The sequence below is a fragment of the Myxocyprinus asiaticus genome, chromosome 3 (assembly GCF_019703515.2).
Source record: "Myxocyprinus asiaticus isolate MX2 ecotype Aquarium Trade chromosome 3, UBuf_Myxa_2, whole genome shotgun sequence".
Lineage (NCBI taxonomy): Eukaryota > Metazoa > Chordata > Actinopteri > Cypriniformes > Catostomidae > Myxocyprinus > Myxocyprinus asiaticus.
In genome coordinates, this window is record NC_059346.1 from 41,866,601 (window position 1) to 41,883,620 (window position 17,020).

The following is a 17,020-nucleotide window of genomic DNA, read 5'->3' on the forward strand; positions in this document are numbered from 1 at the left end:
GGTGAGCGTCCGGCATCAAGATTGGTTCGCGGCGGTAGACCTGAAGGATGTGTACTTCCACACCTCGATCCTTCCTCGACACAGACCCTTCCTGCGGTTCGCGTTCGAGGGTCAGGCGTATCAGTACAAAGTCCTCCCTTTCGGCCTGTCCCTGTCTCCTCGCGTCTTTACGAAGAGGCTGCCCTTGCCCCGTTAAGGGAGGTGGGCATTCGCGTTCTCAACTATCTCAATGACTGGCTAATCCTAGCTCACTCTCGAGACGTGTTGTGCGCACACAGGGACCTGGTGCTCTCACACCTCAGCCGACTAGGGCTTCGGGTCAACTGGGAAAAGAGCAAGCTCCTCCCGGTTCAGAGCATCTCTTTTCTCAGTTTGGAGTTGGACTCCGTCTCCTTGACGGCGTGCCTTACGAACGAGCGTGCCCAGTCGGTGCTGGCCTGTTTGAAGGTGTTCAAACAGGGAACAGCGGTTCCACTGAAACTTTTTCAGAGGCTCCTGGGGCATATGGCATCCTCGGTGGTGGCTACCCTGCTCAGATTGATGCATATGAGGCCGCTTCAGCACTGGCTCCAGACTCGAGTCCCGAGATGGCCATGGCGCCACGGGACACACTGTGTGGCCATTACGCCGGTCTGTCACCGTCTTTTCAGCCCTTGGACCGACCTCTCGTTCCTACGGGCAGGTGTTCCTCTAGAACTGGTCCCAGGCGCGTCGTGGTCACGACAGACGCCCCCAAAACGGGCTGGGATGCTGTTTGCAATGGGCACGCAGCCGCCGGCCTCTGGATGGGTCCGCAACTGCATTGGCACATCAACTGCCTCGACTTGTTGGCAATTCTGCTCGCCCTGCGGAGGTTTCGGCCGTTGATCCAGGGCAAGCACCTGTTAGTTCAGACAGACAACACGACAACGGTAGCATATGTCAACCGCCAAGGTGGTTTGCGCTCTCGTTGTATGTCACAACTCGCCCGCCGTCTCCTCCTCTGGAGTCAGCAGCACTTCAAGTCATTGCAAACCACTCACATCCCGGGCAACCTCAACACTACGGCAGATGCGCTGTCACGACAGGTTACCCTCAGGGGAGAGTGGAGACTCCACCCTCAGGTGGTCCAACTGATTTGGAGTCGATTCGACAGGCACAGGTGCACCTGTTCGCCTCCAAAGAATCCTCCCCACTGCCCGCTCTGGTACGCCCTGACCCTGTGCAAGATCAGGGAGGATGAGGAGCAGGTCGTCCTGGTAGCACTCTACTGGATCACCCATATGTGGTGCTCGGATCTCACGCTCCTCGTGACAGCTCCCCCCTGGCGAATTCCCCTGAGCAAGGACCTTCGGGAAGACCCCCAGAGATGCGCAGTCGGATCAGTGCTTTCCTTCCTGCAAGAGAGGTTGGAAGGGAGGCTGTCCGCTTCCTCCTTGAAGGTGTACGTTGCTGCCATAGCAGCACACCACGACGCAATCGACGGTAAGTCCTTAGGGAAGCACGACCTGATCATCAGGTTCCTAAGAGGCCCCAGGAGGCTGAATCCCTCCAGACCGCACCTCGTTCCCTCATCGGACCTCTGTAGTTCTTCAGGGTCTACAGAGAGCCCCCTTTGAGCCTTTGCAGTCACCCGAGCTTAAGGCACTCTCCTTGAAGACTGCCCTCCTGACTGCGCTCATTTCCATCAAGAGGGTAGGTGACCTGCAAGCATTCTCTGTCAGCGAAACGTGCCTGGAGTTCGGTCCAGGTTACTCTCACATGATCCTGAGACCCTGACCGGGCTATGTGCCCAAGGTTCCCACCACCCCTTTAGGGACTAGGTGGTGAACCTGCAAGTGCTGCCCCAGGAGGAGGCAGACCCAGCCCTGTCATCGCTGTGTCCCGTGCACGCTTTACACATCTATTTGTATCGCACGCAGAGCTTTAGAGTCTCTGAGCAGCTCTTTTTCTGCTTTGGTGCACAGCGGAAAGGAAGCGCTGTCTCCAAGCAGAGGATCGCCCACTGGCTCATTGACGCCATAACTATGGCATATGTTGCCTAGGACATGCTGCCCCCGGTAGGGCTACCAGCCCATTCTACCAGGGGTGTAACGGCTCCCTGGGCCCTGGCCAGGGGTGCCTCTCTAACAGACATTTGCAGAGCAGCGGGCTGGGCAACACCCAACACCTGTGCAAGGTTCTACAACCTCCGGGTGGAACCGGTTTCGTCCCAGGTAGTGGCACGCAACACAAGCGGATAAGCCCGGGATAGCTGGCCGGGTGTATCGCTTGCACATAGCGCCTTCCACCTCCCTTGGAGCTGAAGACGTGCGCCATTAATTCCCAGTAGTGTTCACAAACTTTGTTCCCTGGTTGACTTCCTCCGAGCCTTGTGGCAGTCGAGTTTTCGGAGAGACTCGCTGCCGGCCCAGTACAAGCGCTAACTAAGAGGGATAGGTGCTCCTCATGTGGCGGTTCCCTGTAAGGCTAACCCCATGCGATCTATATATTCCGCTAGTTCGTTTCCCTGCTGGCAAACTGCGTCTTCCTTGGGCAGAGCCCCTCTGCCCCAGTCTCCATGTTTGTAGTAACTCCTCCCCCATTGGGCAGGATCTACCTTGAAGGCTCTCCACAGGGTTGGAAAGACCATGTGATGTATTTTTCCACTTAAATATCCCCCCCTCTCTTTGGGCGATGTGTGGTCTCCGCGGTGTCTTCCCCTTGGGAGGGACACCCCCCGACTAGACCTGGCGGCCCAGTCGGATAATCCCCCTTCTTTTTTAGGGAGTGGAAAAAGAGAAGGGGAAAAGAGGCCACGACTGGGTTGAGCCTGTCTCTATCTTTGGGTAGTCGACTTGTCCCCAAAAAGGGCCGTTTGACACTCATAACTGAGTCGGGGGAGGTTAAGTGTCGACCTGGTGTGCTGGCTATGAGGCACACAGCAAGTCTGCCCACCACACACCACACATTTCGAGTGGAAATATATCACATGGTCTTACATAGTCTTGTCAGAAGTACAGGTGCATCTCAATAAATTAGAATGTCGTGGAAAAGTTCATTTATTTCAGTAATTCAACTCAGATTGTGAAACTCGTGTATTAAATTCAATGCACACAGACTGAAGTAGTTTAAGTCTTCGGTTCTTTTAATTGTGATGATTTTGGCTCACATTTAACAAAAACCCACCAATTCACTGTCTCAAAAAATTAGAATATGGTGACATGCCAAACAGCTAATCAACTCAAAACACCTGCAAAGGTTTCCTGAGCCTTCAAAATGGTCTCTCAGTTTGGTTCACTAGGCTACACAATCATGGGGAAGACTGCTGATCTGACAGTTGTCCAGAAGACAATCATTGACACCCTTCACAAGGAGGGTAAGCCACAAACATTCATTGCCAAAGAAGCTGGCTGTTCACAGAGTGCTGTATCCAAGCATGTTAACAGAAAGTTGAGTGGAAGGAAAAAGTGTGGAAGAAAAAGATGCACAACCAACCGAGAGAACTGCAGCCTTATGAGGACTGTCAACAAAATCGATTCAAGAATTTGGGTGAACTTCACAAGGAATGGACTGAGGCTGGGGTCAAGGCATCAAGAGCCACCACACACAGACGTGTCAAGGAATTTGGCTACAGTTGTCGTATTCCTCTTGTTAAGCCACTCCTGAACCACAGACAACGTCAGAGGCATCTTACCTGGGCTAAGGAGAAGAAGAACTGGACTGTTGCCCAGTGGTCCAAAGCCCTCTTTTCAGATGAGAGCAAGTTTTGTATTTCATTTGGAAACCAAGGTCCTAGAGTCTGGAGGAAGGGTGGAGAAGCTCATAGCCCAAGTTGCTTGAAGTCCAGTGTTAAGTTTCCACAGTCTGTGATGATTTGGGGTGCAATGTCATCTGCTGGTGTTGGTCCATTGTGTTTTTTGAAAACCAAAGTCACTGCACTCGTTTACCAAGAAATTTTGGAGCACTTCATGCTTCCTTCTGCTGAAAGATGCTGATTTCATTTTCCAGCAGGATTTGGCACCTGCCCACACTGCCAAAAGCACCAAAAGTTGGTTAAATGACCATGGTGTTGGTGTGCTTGACTGGCCAACAAACTCACCAGACCTGAACTATTGTCAAGAGGAAAATGAGAAACAAGAGACCAAAAAATGCAGATGAGCTGAAGGCCACTGTCAAAGAAACCTGGGCTTCCATACCACCTCAGCAGTGCCACAAACTGATCACCTTCATGCCACGCCGAATTGAGGCAGTAATTAAAGCAAAAGGAGCCCCTACCAAGTATTGAGTACATATACAGTAAATGAACATACTTTCCAGAAGGCCAACAATTCACTAAAAATGTTTTTTTTATTGGTCTTATGATGTATTCTAATTTTTTGAGATAGTGAATTGGTGGGTTTTTGTTAAATGTGAGCCAAAATCATCACAATTAAAAGAACCAAAGACTTAAACTACTTCAGTCTGTGTGCATTGAATTTATTTAATACACGAGTTTCACAATTTGAGTTGAATTACTGAAATAAATGAACTTTTCCACAACATTCTAATTTATTGAGATGCACCTGTATGTCATGTAAAGAAGTCCCATGGTAGGTCCTACCCAAGAGGGGAAACGATTTAGCGGCAGATATATCACATGGGGTCACCTATGGGGAACCAGCGCATGTGGAGCACCTACCTCCGTACAGGGCTTAGTTAGCACATGTACTGGGCTGGCAGCAAGTTTCTCTGCAAACTTGCCTGCCACAGGGCTAAGGAGGAAAGTCATCCAGGGATCACAACTTGTAAACACGACTGGGAGTCAAAAGTGCATGTCTTCACCTCAGGGGAGGAGAAAGGCGCTATGTGCAAGTGGTACACCTGGCCAGCTGTCCCGGAACTCACCTGCTCATACCTGACAATAAACGGGATGATTCCGGCTCAACCCGGAGATTGTAGAACCTCGCAAAGGTGTTGGGTGTTGCCCAGCCCGCTGCTCTGCAGATGTCTGCCAAAGAGGCGCCATTGGTCAGGGCCCAGGAGGCCTCCACACTCCTAGTAGAGTGGGCTTGTAGCCTCACGGGGGGCGGCACGTCCTGAGTGTGATATGCCATCACGATGGTGTCAATGACCCAATGGCCGATCCTCTGTTTGGAGACAGCGCTCCCTTTCTGCTGTCCACCAAAGCAGACAAAGAGCTGCTCAGTGCTTCTAAAGCTCTGTGTGCGATCCAAATAAATGCGTAAAGCACGCACCAGTCACAGCAACGCCAAGGCTGGGTCTGCCTCCTCCCCGGGCAGCGCTTGCAGGTTCACCACCTGATCCCTAAACGGGGTCATGGGAAGCAAACAGGTCTACCTGTGCTCGACCGAATCGACTCCAAATCAGCTGGACCACCTGGGGGTGGACTCTCCACTCTCCCTTGAGCGTAACCTGTCATGACAGCGCATCCACTGCGGTGTTGAGGTCGCCCGGGATGTGAGAGGCCCGCAGCGACTTGAGGCGCTGCTAATTCCAGAGAAGGAGACGGCGGGTGAGTTGTGACATGCAACGGGAGTGTAGGCCACCTTGGCGGTTGATGTACGCTACCGTCGCCATGTTGTCTGTCCGGACCAACACATGCTTGCCCTGGATCAATGGCCGGAGCCTCCGCAGGGCGAGCAGTACTGCCAACAACTCGAGGCAGTTGATGTGCCAACGCAGCCACGGGCCAGTCCAAGAGCCGGTAGCTGTGTGTCCATTGCATATGGCACCCCAGTCTGTCTTGGAGGCATCTGTCGTGATGACAACTTGCCTGGAAACCTGCTTTAGGGGAAGCCCTGCCCGTAAAAATGCTAAGTCGGTCCAAGGGCTGAAGAGGCGGCGACAGATCAGCGTGACGACCATGCGATGTGTCCCATGGGGCCATACCCATCTCGGGACTGAAGCGGTCTCATATGCATCAACCCGAGCGGTGTGGCCACCGCTGAGGATGTCATATGCCCCAGGAGCCTCTGAAAAAATTTCAGTGGAACCGCTGTCCTCCATCTGAATGCCTTCAAACAGTTCAGCACCGACTGTGCGCGCTCGTTCATGAGGCGTGCCATCATCGAGACTGAGTCCAACTCCAAGCCGAGAAAAGAGATGCGCTGAACCGGGGAGAGCTTGACCCGAAGCCCCAGCCGGCAGAGGTGCATGAGCACCAGGTCCCTGTGCGCACACTGTAAAACCCCTTCTTCATCTCGGCCGGAGGGACAGGCTCAATCGCACCATTCTGTATAAGGGTAGCAATCTCTGCAAGCAAGGTAGCGGCATTCTCGCCCTTCACCGAAATGAAGCGGATGCCGCTGAACCTGGGTGGGCGCCTGACGAACTGAATCGCATAGCTGAGTCGGACTGTTGGAGAGTGCAAACCACACATCCAAACTCTGGGCGAGGGGGACCAAGGGGACAATCACGTCGGATGTACTGGTGGGTGGGGCCTTGCGGTGGGGCGGAGCCTGAGGCGCCACGTTGAGGTGGCTCAAGCCCCTTGGCTGTGCTGAGTCTAGGGACATCGAAGCACTTACCTGGCTCCTGTTACCCACCATTAGATTGGCCGGGGAGGGGAGAGGAGGACTATCATCCCCGTAGTCCATCGGAACCAAACAGGTGTGGGCGTGTTCGTGCCTAAGCTGGGCGTGCAGGGGCGGGGGGTCCGCCGCTGGAGCACCAAACCTGCCAAAATGGGACGGTAGATGGCGGTCGTGACGACGCCCGTGCGCACCGGATATGCGACCCAGGGAACAAGAAAACCGCTCTTTTGTTTTGAATTTTTGGGTACCGCAGCCTCGTGGGCATGCAGCGAGATAAAATGGAACAAAAGATTCTCCTCCCGGCCCTCCACCAGGGGATGGAGTGGTCTGTCCACCAGCTCCAGAATAGCAGGTCTCCTCGTCCATGGGTCGCCCATCTCAAGGGCACTTCGAAGCCTTCCTCGGGTTCTTGGTGGCCGGCCATGAGACAGGTGGCGTCTGCTTCCTGCGGTGGGCTCCATGCCAGGGCCGGGCCATGGGGGCAGGTTGCGGTGGAGCCGGTGTTGTTGCTGCAAGAGGACGCCCTTGGTGATGAGCAGACGGGGTGTGGGGTCTTGAGCTGCGCCGGGGCAGGATGTGTTGAATAGCCTCCATCTGATGGTGTCGCCGAACAGGCCAACCTAGCTGTCAGAGATGATGTAAACCTACAGGCCCTGGACGGGTGCCTCGGGCACTCATGCCAGGTGGTAGCGCTCTGCAGGCACAAGTGCACCACGAGCGCCTTATCCACCCGGAGGATCACTGAATACCCCCTGGCCGACCCACCATCGAGGTTAGTTAGAGCGGGGTAGCTGAAAGACCGGGTTCGGGTAGTAAAAGGTGCCCCCCACAATCTCGTCAGCTCCTCATGCACCTCCGGGAAGAAAGGGACCGGGGCGTGGCATGGCCGTGAGTGGTGCTCTGGGCCCAGGAACCAATCATCGAGCCGCGAGGGTTCAGGGGAGATGGAGGGTTCCACTCTAGCCCGGCACTCGCGGCCGCCCAGGAAAGCATGTCCGTCAGCTCCGCGTCGGCCTGAGACTGAGCGACCATATCCGAAGGAAGAAGCTCAGCCGAAGCCTCCGCATCAGACTGGACGAGCCCGCTCTCCGATGCTGCGATCGAGAGCTCATCGTCTTCCCGGGCTCCGAATAAGAGGTCGAACTCGCCCTGAGACGAGCCGGCGGTCTCATCTGAGAGCCCGATCAGGGCAAGCGAGCGTGCTGAGGAATGGGAGGTCCGTGGGGGGTTACCCGGCGGAGGTGCTCCCATTGAAGTACCCACATCGCCCCCAGTGCTAACCGGCGCAGCCTCATACCCGTAGGTAGAAGGACCGAGGCGGGGAGCTGCTGGGGTGGCTTGCTCTCTTAGAAAGGAAAGCCGTGACCGCAACGTTGCCATAGTCATGTTCTCGCAATGTGGACATGGCCCATCCACGAACGATGTCTCCGTGAGGGCAGCACCCAGACACGTAAGACAGCGATCGTGGCCATCAGAAGGGGAGAGATAACAACCGCAACCAGGAATAATACACAAAGGGAGGGGCATCTTTAAAAAGACGTTCCGTGAGTGCCACTCTTTTAGTTGTTAGGAAATATACTCTTTTAGAATATACTCTCTTTTTTTTGTTCTGCCGAAGCGCCAAGGGGCATTCTCTGCACTCCACGGATGCAGATGGGGAGAAGTCGCTGAAATGCGCTGTAGATCCAGCAGTTTGAGGTGAATATTGGAAGGATTGAATTCAGTGCACTGAATGCAACCGCTCGGCTCCGAAGAGAAAATCTGAATGAGTGGTTGCGAGCCAGCTCCTTTAATACCCGTATGTTCGGGGGAGTGGCATGCAAATTCCACTCGCCAATTCCCACTGGCCTTTTTTCAAAATCAGAGGTGTTTGGGGCTCCCAAGAGTGACCCCTAGTGTCGCTACATCGACACAACGTCGAGTGAGTGACAGATAGAGAACAGGACTTTTATTTTGAAATGCTTTTAATTTCTGAAAAAGGGGCACAAAGTAACACTTGTAGTGTTCCCTGTCAAACCTGAACACTGTGACAAAGAAAACTGGCCTAAGCCTATTTACACATTAACTGTCATTTAAAGAACATTTCATGGAACAAAAATACCAACTCTGTTCATATTTCTGTTATAATTTCTAATCAACAACAAACCAAATCAATGAACACCTGGTGGTTTTGTGTCCTCATGCACATGACTGACAATAGCTTTTTGCATGTGCCTTGCAAATGTGTGCTCTGCACATTTGAAACACAATGCTTGATGAAAGAAAGATAATCAAAGAAAGACTCTATTGGAGAGGGGTCACTGTGGGGAAAAGACAGTTCTGGTGTGTGTGTGTTTGTGTGTGTGCGTGTGGGGGTTTGAGTGGTTTACGAGGACAATTTTTAGGTTATAAACTGGTAATTACAAGGGTATTATGCTATAAATGTGGTTTATGAGGACATTTCTAGTGTCCCCATAACTAAAATCACTTAAAAAACATACTAAACAATGTTTTTTTGAAAATGTAAAAATGCAGAAAGATTTTTGTGAGGGTTAGGTTTAGGGGTAGGGTAATGGTTAGGGGATAGAATCTATAGTATGTACAGTATAAAAATCATTATGTCTATGGAGTGTTCTCATAAGGATAGCTGCACCAACATGTGTGTGTGTATGTGCATGTGTGTGTGCGTACGTGCATGTGTGTGTGTGCTTGTGTGTGTGTGGTAATGTTGGATGGATGAATGGATGTAGTGTGCTTTAATGTTTAACCTAAAAGTTTGTTTTGAAATGCATTTATTTTGTACAAAATGGCACAAAGTCACACTTGTGGTGTTCCCGGTCAAAAATGACCAGCCTATAAAAATTGCAGTACATAGCTCAGGTCAATGAGGCCTACGATCAATAAGCTCCAAAAAGAAATAAAAACCTATTCTAATTGAAAGAAAACAAGTTGACAAAAAGATAAAATCCAATATTTGGTGATAATGTAGCAAAATGAGAGATTTCTAAGCAATTTTTAATAGGCCGGTCATTTTTGACCAGGAACACCAAATTAGGTAAAAAATGTCAACAAAGCACAATGGTTAAAAAAGCAGAAATTGAAGTGAGACACTTACAATGGAAGTGAATGAGGCCAATTGTTTTAGGGTTTAAAGGCAGAAATGTGATGCTTATAATTTTATATAAGTAATATACAAGTAATTTATAAAAAATAAATTCTTCTGTAAAAACTTGTATTATTTGAGCTGTAAAGTTGTTAAAATCTTGGTTTTTATAGTTATTTAATGGTTTATGCTGTAACATTGTCATGGCAACGAAGTTGTAAAATTGGATATAACTTTACACAGAAAAGGTTAGTAAGTGATTTTATCAGACTAAAATCATGTTACCATGCATATTGTTTACGTCTTGTAGCTATACTTTTGAAATAGTGAGTATTTTAATGTTTACGAATTGGCCCTATTCACTTCCATTGTAAGTGCCTCACTGTAATCAACATGTTTGCTTTTTTTTTTTTTTTTTTTAAAGAAAATGAGGGAACTCGGAATATTCCTTTAATGTAAATTGAGTATTGGTTTACATGTGATGGTACAAAGATATTTATAACATTTTGAAAAATTTCTAACAAGAAGCAACAATGCATGTTTGTTCTCTTTTTTGAAGGCTTGTTGTAGAAAAGAAAGGTACAGGAGACTATTAGTCTTTTCTTTCAAGCTTGATTATGTTTTTTCCTTTAGAGGCTCCACTACAATTTCCTCCTACTCTGTTCTTGATGGAAACATTGTGAGGATGTTCAGTCAGATCTAGCATTGGTGTTATGAAAAATCTGATCTTTAAAAAGGTTTACAGAGCATTAGGGATGCCACAGGGGTGATGCAGAACAGAACAGATATAAGTGTTGACAAAGATTGAAACCATCCATCTAGATGCAGCAAAGATGATTAAAGGATAAACAGAAGAGAAAAGGAAATTACATCAAGAGCCTTCTTTACACAGTTGCTTACAAACACATGCACGGACATCTGACATCGCTAATGAAAACTACAGGTGTCTCAACAGTTTAAAAAAAAAACACACACAAAAAAAAACAGATGGATAAACAGAACAGTGTCACTTACATTAGTAGTTCATTACAATTTTTATTGTTACAGTTGAAGTCAGAAGTTTACATACGCCTTAGCCAAATACATTTAAACTTCACAATTCCTGACATTTAATCGTAGAAAACATTCCCTGTCTTAGGTCAGTTAGGATCACTACTTTATTTTAAGAATGTGAAATGTCAGAATAATAGTAGAGAGAATTATTTCTTTCAGCTTTTATTTCTTTCATCATATTCCCAGTGGGTGATAAGTTTACATACACTTTGTTAGTATTTGGTAGCATTGCCTTTAATTGTTCAACTTGGGTCAAATATTTTGGGTAGCCTTCCACAAGCTTCTCACAATAAGTTGCTGGAATTTTGGCCCATTCCTCCAGACAGAACTGGTGTAACTGAGTCAGGTTTGAAGGACTCCATGCTTGCACACACTTTTTCAGTTCTGCCCAGAAATTTTCTATCAGATTGAGGTCAGGGCTTTGTGATGGCCACTCCAATAACTTGACTTTGTTGTCCCTTATGCCATTTTGTCACAACTTTGGAGGTGTGCTTGGGGTCATTGTCCATTTGGAAGACCCATTTGCGACCGAGCTTTAATTTCTGGGTTTCCTGGATTTGAGATGTTGCTTCAGTATATCCACATAATATTCCTTCCTCATGATGCCATCTAAATTCAGCAAAAAAAGAAATGTCCCTTGTTCAGGACACTGTATTTTAAAGATAATTTTGTAAAAATCCAAATAACTTTACAGATCTTTATTGTAAAGGGTTTAAACAATGTTTTCAATGCTTGTTCAATGAACCATAAACAATTAATGAACATGCACCTGTGGAACAGTCGTTAAGACACTAACAGCTTACAGACGGTAGGTAGTTAAAGTCACAGTTATAAATACTTAGGACACTAAAGAGACATTTCTACTGACTCTGAAAAACACCAAAAAAATGATGCCCATGGGCCCTGCTCATCTGCGTGAACGTGCCTTAGGCATGCTGCATGGAGGCATGAGGACTGCAGATGTGGCCAGGGCAATGTCCGTACTTGCAATGTCTGAACAGTGAGACGCCTGGGAGACAGGAAGGACAGCTGATCGTCCTCGCAGTGGCAGACCATGTGTAACAACACCTGCACAGGATAGGTACATCCAAATATCACACCTGTGGGACAGGTACAGGATGGCAACAAAAAACTGCACGAGTTACACCAGGAATGCACAATCCCTCCATCAGTGCTCAGACTGTCCGCAATAAGTTGAGAGAGGCTGGACTGAGGGCTTGTAGGCCTGTTGTAAGGCAGGTCCTTACCAGACATCACCGGCAACAACGTCGCCTATGGGCACAAACCCACCTTCGCTGGACCAGATAGGACTGGCAAAAAGTGCTCTTCACTGACGAGTCGTGGATTTGTCTCACCAGAGGTGATGGTCGGACTCGCGTTTATCATCAAAGGAATGAGCGTTATACCGAGGCCTGTACTCTGGAGCGGGATCGATTTGAAGGTGGGTCTGTTGTGGTCTGGGGCAGTGTGTCACAGCATCATCGGAATGAGCTTGTTGTTATTGCAGGCAATCTCAATGCTGTGCGTTACAGGGAAGACATCCTCCTCCCTCATGTGGTACCCTTCCTGCAGGCTCATCCTGACATGACCCTCCAGCATGACAATGCCACCAGCCATACTGCTAGTTCTGTGCATGATTTCCTGCAAGACAGGAATGTCAGTGCTCTGCCATGGCCAGCGAAAAGCCCGGATCTCAATCCCATTGAGCACGTCTGGGACCTGTTGGATCAGAGGGTGAGGGCTAGGGCCATTCCCCCCAGAAATGTCTGGGAACTTGCAAGTGTCTTGGTGGAAGAGTGGGGTAACGTCTCACAGCAAAAACTGGCAAATCTGGTGCAGTCCATGAGGAGGAGATGTACTGCAGTACTTAATGCAGCTGGTGGCCACACCAGATGCTGACTGATACTTTTGATTTTGACCCCCCCTTTGTTCGGGGACACATTATTCCATTTCTGTTAGTCACATGTCTGTGAAACTTGTTAGTTTATGTCTTAGTTGTTGAATCTTTTTATGTTCATACAAATATTTACACATTAAGTTTGCTGAAAATAAAAGCAGTTGAAAGTGAGAGGAGTTTATTTTGTGAAGTGCACCAGTCCCTCCTGCAGCAAAGCACCCCCACAATATGATGCTGCCACCCCCATGCTTCACGGTTGGAATGGTGATCTTCGGCTTGCAAGCCTCACTCTTTTTCCTCCAAACATAATAATGGTCATTATGGCCAAACAGTTACATTTTTGTTTCATGAGACCAGAGGACATTTCTCCAAAAAGTAAGATCTTTGTCCCCATGTGCACATGCAAACTGTAGTCTGGCTTTTTTATGGCAGTTTTGGAGCAGTGGCTTCTTCCTTGCTGAGCAGCCTTTCATGTTATGCTGATATAGGACTCGTTTTATATAGACTCGTGTATATAGATACTTCTCTACCTGTTTCCTCCAGCATCTTCACAAGGTCCTTTGCTGTTATTCTGGGATTGATTTGCATTTTTCGCACCAAACTATGTTCATCTCTAAGAGACAGAATTCGTCTCCTATGATGGCTGTGTGGTCCCATGGTGTTTATACTTGCGTACTATTGTTTGCACAGATGAACGTGGTACCTTCAGGCATTGGGAAATTACTCCCAAGGATGAACCAGGCTTGTGGAGGTCCACAATTAGGTCTTGGCTGATATTTTTTTATTTTCCCATGATGTTAAGCAGAGGCACAGAGTTTGAAGGTGGGCCTTAAAATACATCCACAGATACACCTCCAATTTACTCCAATTAGCCAATTAGCCTGTCAGAAGCTAATTGGCTAATTGCCTAAAGGCTTGACATAATTTTCTGGAATTGTCCAAGCTGCTTAAAGGCACAGTTAACTTATTGTATATAAACTTCTGACCCACTTGAATTGTGATATAGTCAATTCAAAGTGAAACAATCTGTCAGTAAACAATTGTTGGAAAAATTACTCGTGTCATGCACAAAGTAGATGTCCTAAATTACTTGCCAAAACTATAGTTTGCTAATATGAAATCTATGGAGTGGTTAAAAATGACTTCAACCTAAGTGTATGTAAACTTCTAAATTCAACTGTATATCCATTTAATTCCGAAGGGGAAAATGGGCTAAGCTTAAAAAATAAAATCACACACAATTTGGGCTATTTGTTCCAAGAAACATTTCAATAAATTTCAAAGTAAAAGTGGTCTATTTTCATTGCTTTTTTTTTTTTTTTTTTGCCAGAAAAACTTTGTCTTAGTACCTGTATTGTCCACCAAAACTAAGAGACAGTTTTGTGGCTGACTTACAGGAGCCCTTTTGCCATGCATACAAAAAAATAAAATAATAATAATAATAAAATTATGGCAGTACCATTGTGCAATGATGGAATCAGATTGTAATACCACAGCACTTTGATTTATACTTGTACTATGGTATTTACATGCATGTACTGTACTTTGTGGTAATTACAAAATATAATTGTACTACCATGTCCAAATAATGGTATTACCAAAATACCTTTTGGTACTTAATTTTAAGTGAATTTTTAATCTTATTGGAGTATATTTTTAAAATACAAGGTATTGTTATGCCAATATTAAGGGTGGTCATATCCTTCTAAATCAATAACGTAGACAATATGAGACAATAGCAGACAATATGCCATTAAATGAGGTCATGAAATTATATAAAAGAGCAAAATATTCCTCTTATACCTTCATGACTTATCTGTAGGACATCTCAGGCAAGCCACATGAGACCATCTGTAAACTTCATCCATGGCTTAGCTTCATCTGGATATACCATTTGAGTGTGAGGATCCTCATAAGGAGGCACAGCAGTAGGATTTGGAAGTTACTAGAAAGAGCTAAGACGTGTATAGCTTCAGCATGTACTAAATCAGCAGCTTCCATTGGCTGGTAATCCCACCACTCTTTATGCCGGGGCCCAGGGTCAGCCTAGTACAAAGGGTCTGACCTGTAAGAGTCAATGGAAAAGGGGCCTAGCAGGACATAATAAAATGCTGGGTCAAAGCTGACTCATCATAATGCCTAAAGTCAGAACTTGACAGTATGCAGAGAAGACAAAGCAATGGTAGACTTATGTAATACACTCACTAGCTACCTGCAGTCTAATTAGTGATCCAGCCATGGGAAGGATGAAGCTATGCAAAAGGCACATATCAGTGTCTCATGTTATCTTGTCCTCTTATATTAAGCCTGAGTCAGCCAGGATGACTAGAGTGTAAGAAAAACTTGAACTGGAACCATCGGGTTACAACCCCAATTCTGAAAAAGTTGGCACAGAATGAAAAATGCTAATAAAAACAAAAAGGAGTGATTTGTAAATTATATTCACCCTTTGCTATATTGAAAGCACTGCAACTACACATTATATGTTTTAACCTGTGAATTTCATTTTTTTTAATTTATTTTTTTTATGTACAGTCATTTCAAATCAGATGATTGCAACATGCTCCAAAAACATTTGGACAGTCAAGTGTTTTCCACTGTGAAACATCACCATTTGTTCTAATAACACTTATTAAGCATTTGGGCACTGAAGACACAAGTTTGTTAAATTTAGAAAGTTGAAGTTTCCCCCATTCATCCATTATGTAGGTCTTTAGCTGCACAATTATACTGGGTTTTTGTTGCCGTATGGTGTGCTTCATAATGCCCCACACATTCTCATTTGGAGACAGGTCAGGACTGCAGGCAGGCCAATCTAGCACCCACACTCTCTGCTCACACAGCCATGCACTTGTAATCTGGGCAGCATGTGGTTTGAAGTTGTCTTGCTGGAAAATGCAGGGACATTTGGAAAAGATGGTGCTGGATGGCAGTATATGTTGCTCCAAAATTTTTACATATCTGTCTTCATTCATGTTGTTCTCACAGATGTGCGAGTTACCCATGCCATGGGCACTGACACACCCCTGGCCCATGCAGACACTGACTTTTGGACCTGACGCTAATAACAGCTAGGATGGTCCTTTTCCTCTTTGGCCCGAATTACACGATGGATGTGTTTTTCAAAAACATTTTGAAATGTGGACTCTTCAGACCAAAAAACACAGTTACACTGTTCTACTTTCCATCTAAGATGAGACAGAGACCAGAAAAGTCGGCAGCACTTCTGAACCGTGTTGATGTAGGGCTTTTGCTTTGCATAGTAAAGTTTTAACTTGCATCTGTGGATGCAGTGGCGAGTGGTGTTGACTAACAAAGGTTTACTAAAGTTATCCCAAGCCCATGTTCATGATATCCATTGCAGATGAATGCCGTTTTTTAAGACAGTGTCGTCTGAGGAATCAGAGGTCACGCGCATTCAGAAGTGGTTTTCGTACAGCCCTTTACACACCGAGATTTGACCAGATGAAAATTGATGAGATTCTGACAAAATGGCACAAAGTCACACTTGTGGTGTTCCTGGTCAAAAATGACCAGCCATTGAAAATGAATGGGGAGATCAAAAATAAGAGAAAAATTGATTGTTCAGGAGCATGTTCATCATGTTCATGTTCACATATGTGCATGTGTGCTTGCAAAAATAAAGGCCTAGGACCTGTGCACGCACACATACACACACACACATGCACAAGCACACACAAACATACACATGCTCACGTCAGGGGCGTAGCTATGTGGTGGCCATGGGTGACCAGTGTAACCCCTGATTGAAGCTTGGCCACCCCTCTGGCCATTTGACAACACTGACAGACAGGTGACTTTTTTCACCGCTCTATGATGCAAACAGTCTGCGCTATTCAGGCTGAACAGCTGCGAACCGCCCACATGGCACAAACCCCTGTTTATTCTGTTGGTTCATGTTTTTCATGTCTTTTATTCACGTTTGTAGTTAGGGTTTCTGGATATCACTTTTTTTAATAAAATTGCACTTGGTTTCTTCAATCAATTGTCATCGTCTTTGTCATTGCCAGCACCAGCCAATGTTACAGAATACCTGACTGACCAAAATGAACCCAGCAATCCAACTCCTACGCCTACGTCAGGGGAATCGTCCTGGAGGATTATATGGAGGACTTCTGCGCTCTGGCCTGCCAGGTGGACTTTAATGAGGTCACCCTCAAAGGCATTTCTTTGCTTGGCTCAGTATATCGACCTTTCCCTGCAGATTATTGGTTCTGTGTTCACTGTGGGGGAGGCGGATGTCGAGCCGGAGTCCCACGTCATGGTCGGCGAGCCAGAGTTCCTCGTCATGGTCGCTGAGCTAGTGCCATCTTTTGCTCCGGATCCTGAGTCTGCCCCATGCCATGTCACAGCAATATACATTTCCAACCCACCCTGTCAGCCAACATTTGTGACCTCACTTGACCCCTAGGTCCCTTTTTGTCCCCAGTTCCACCCGATAAGCTGAGGTCATAAGGTTAGAACCTATAAACC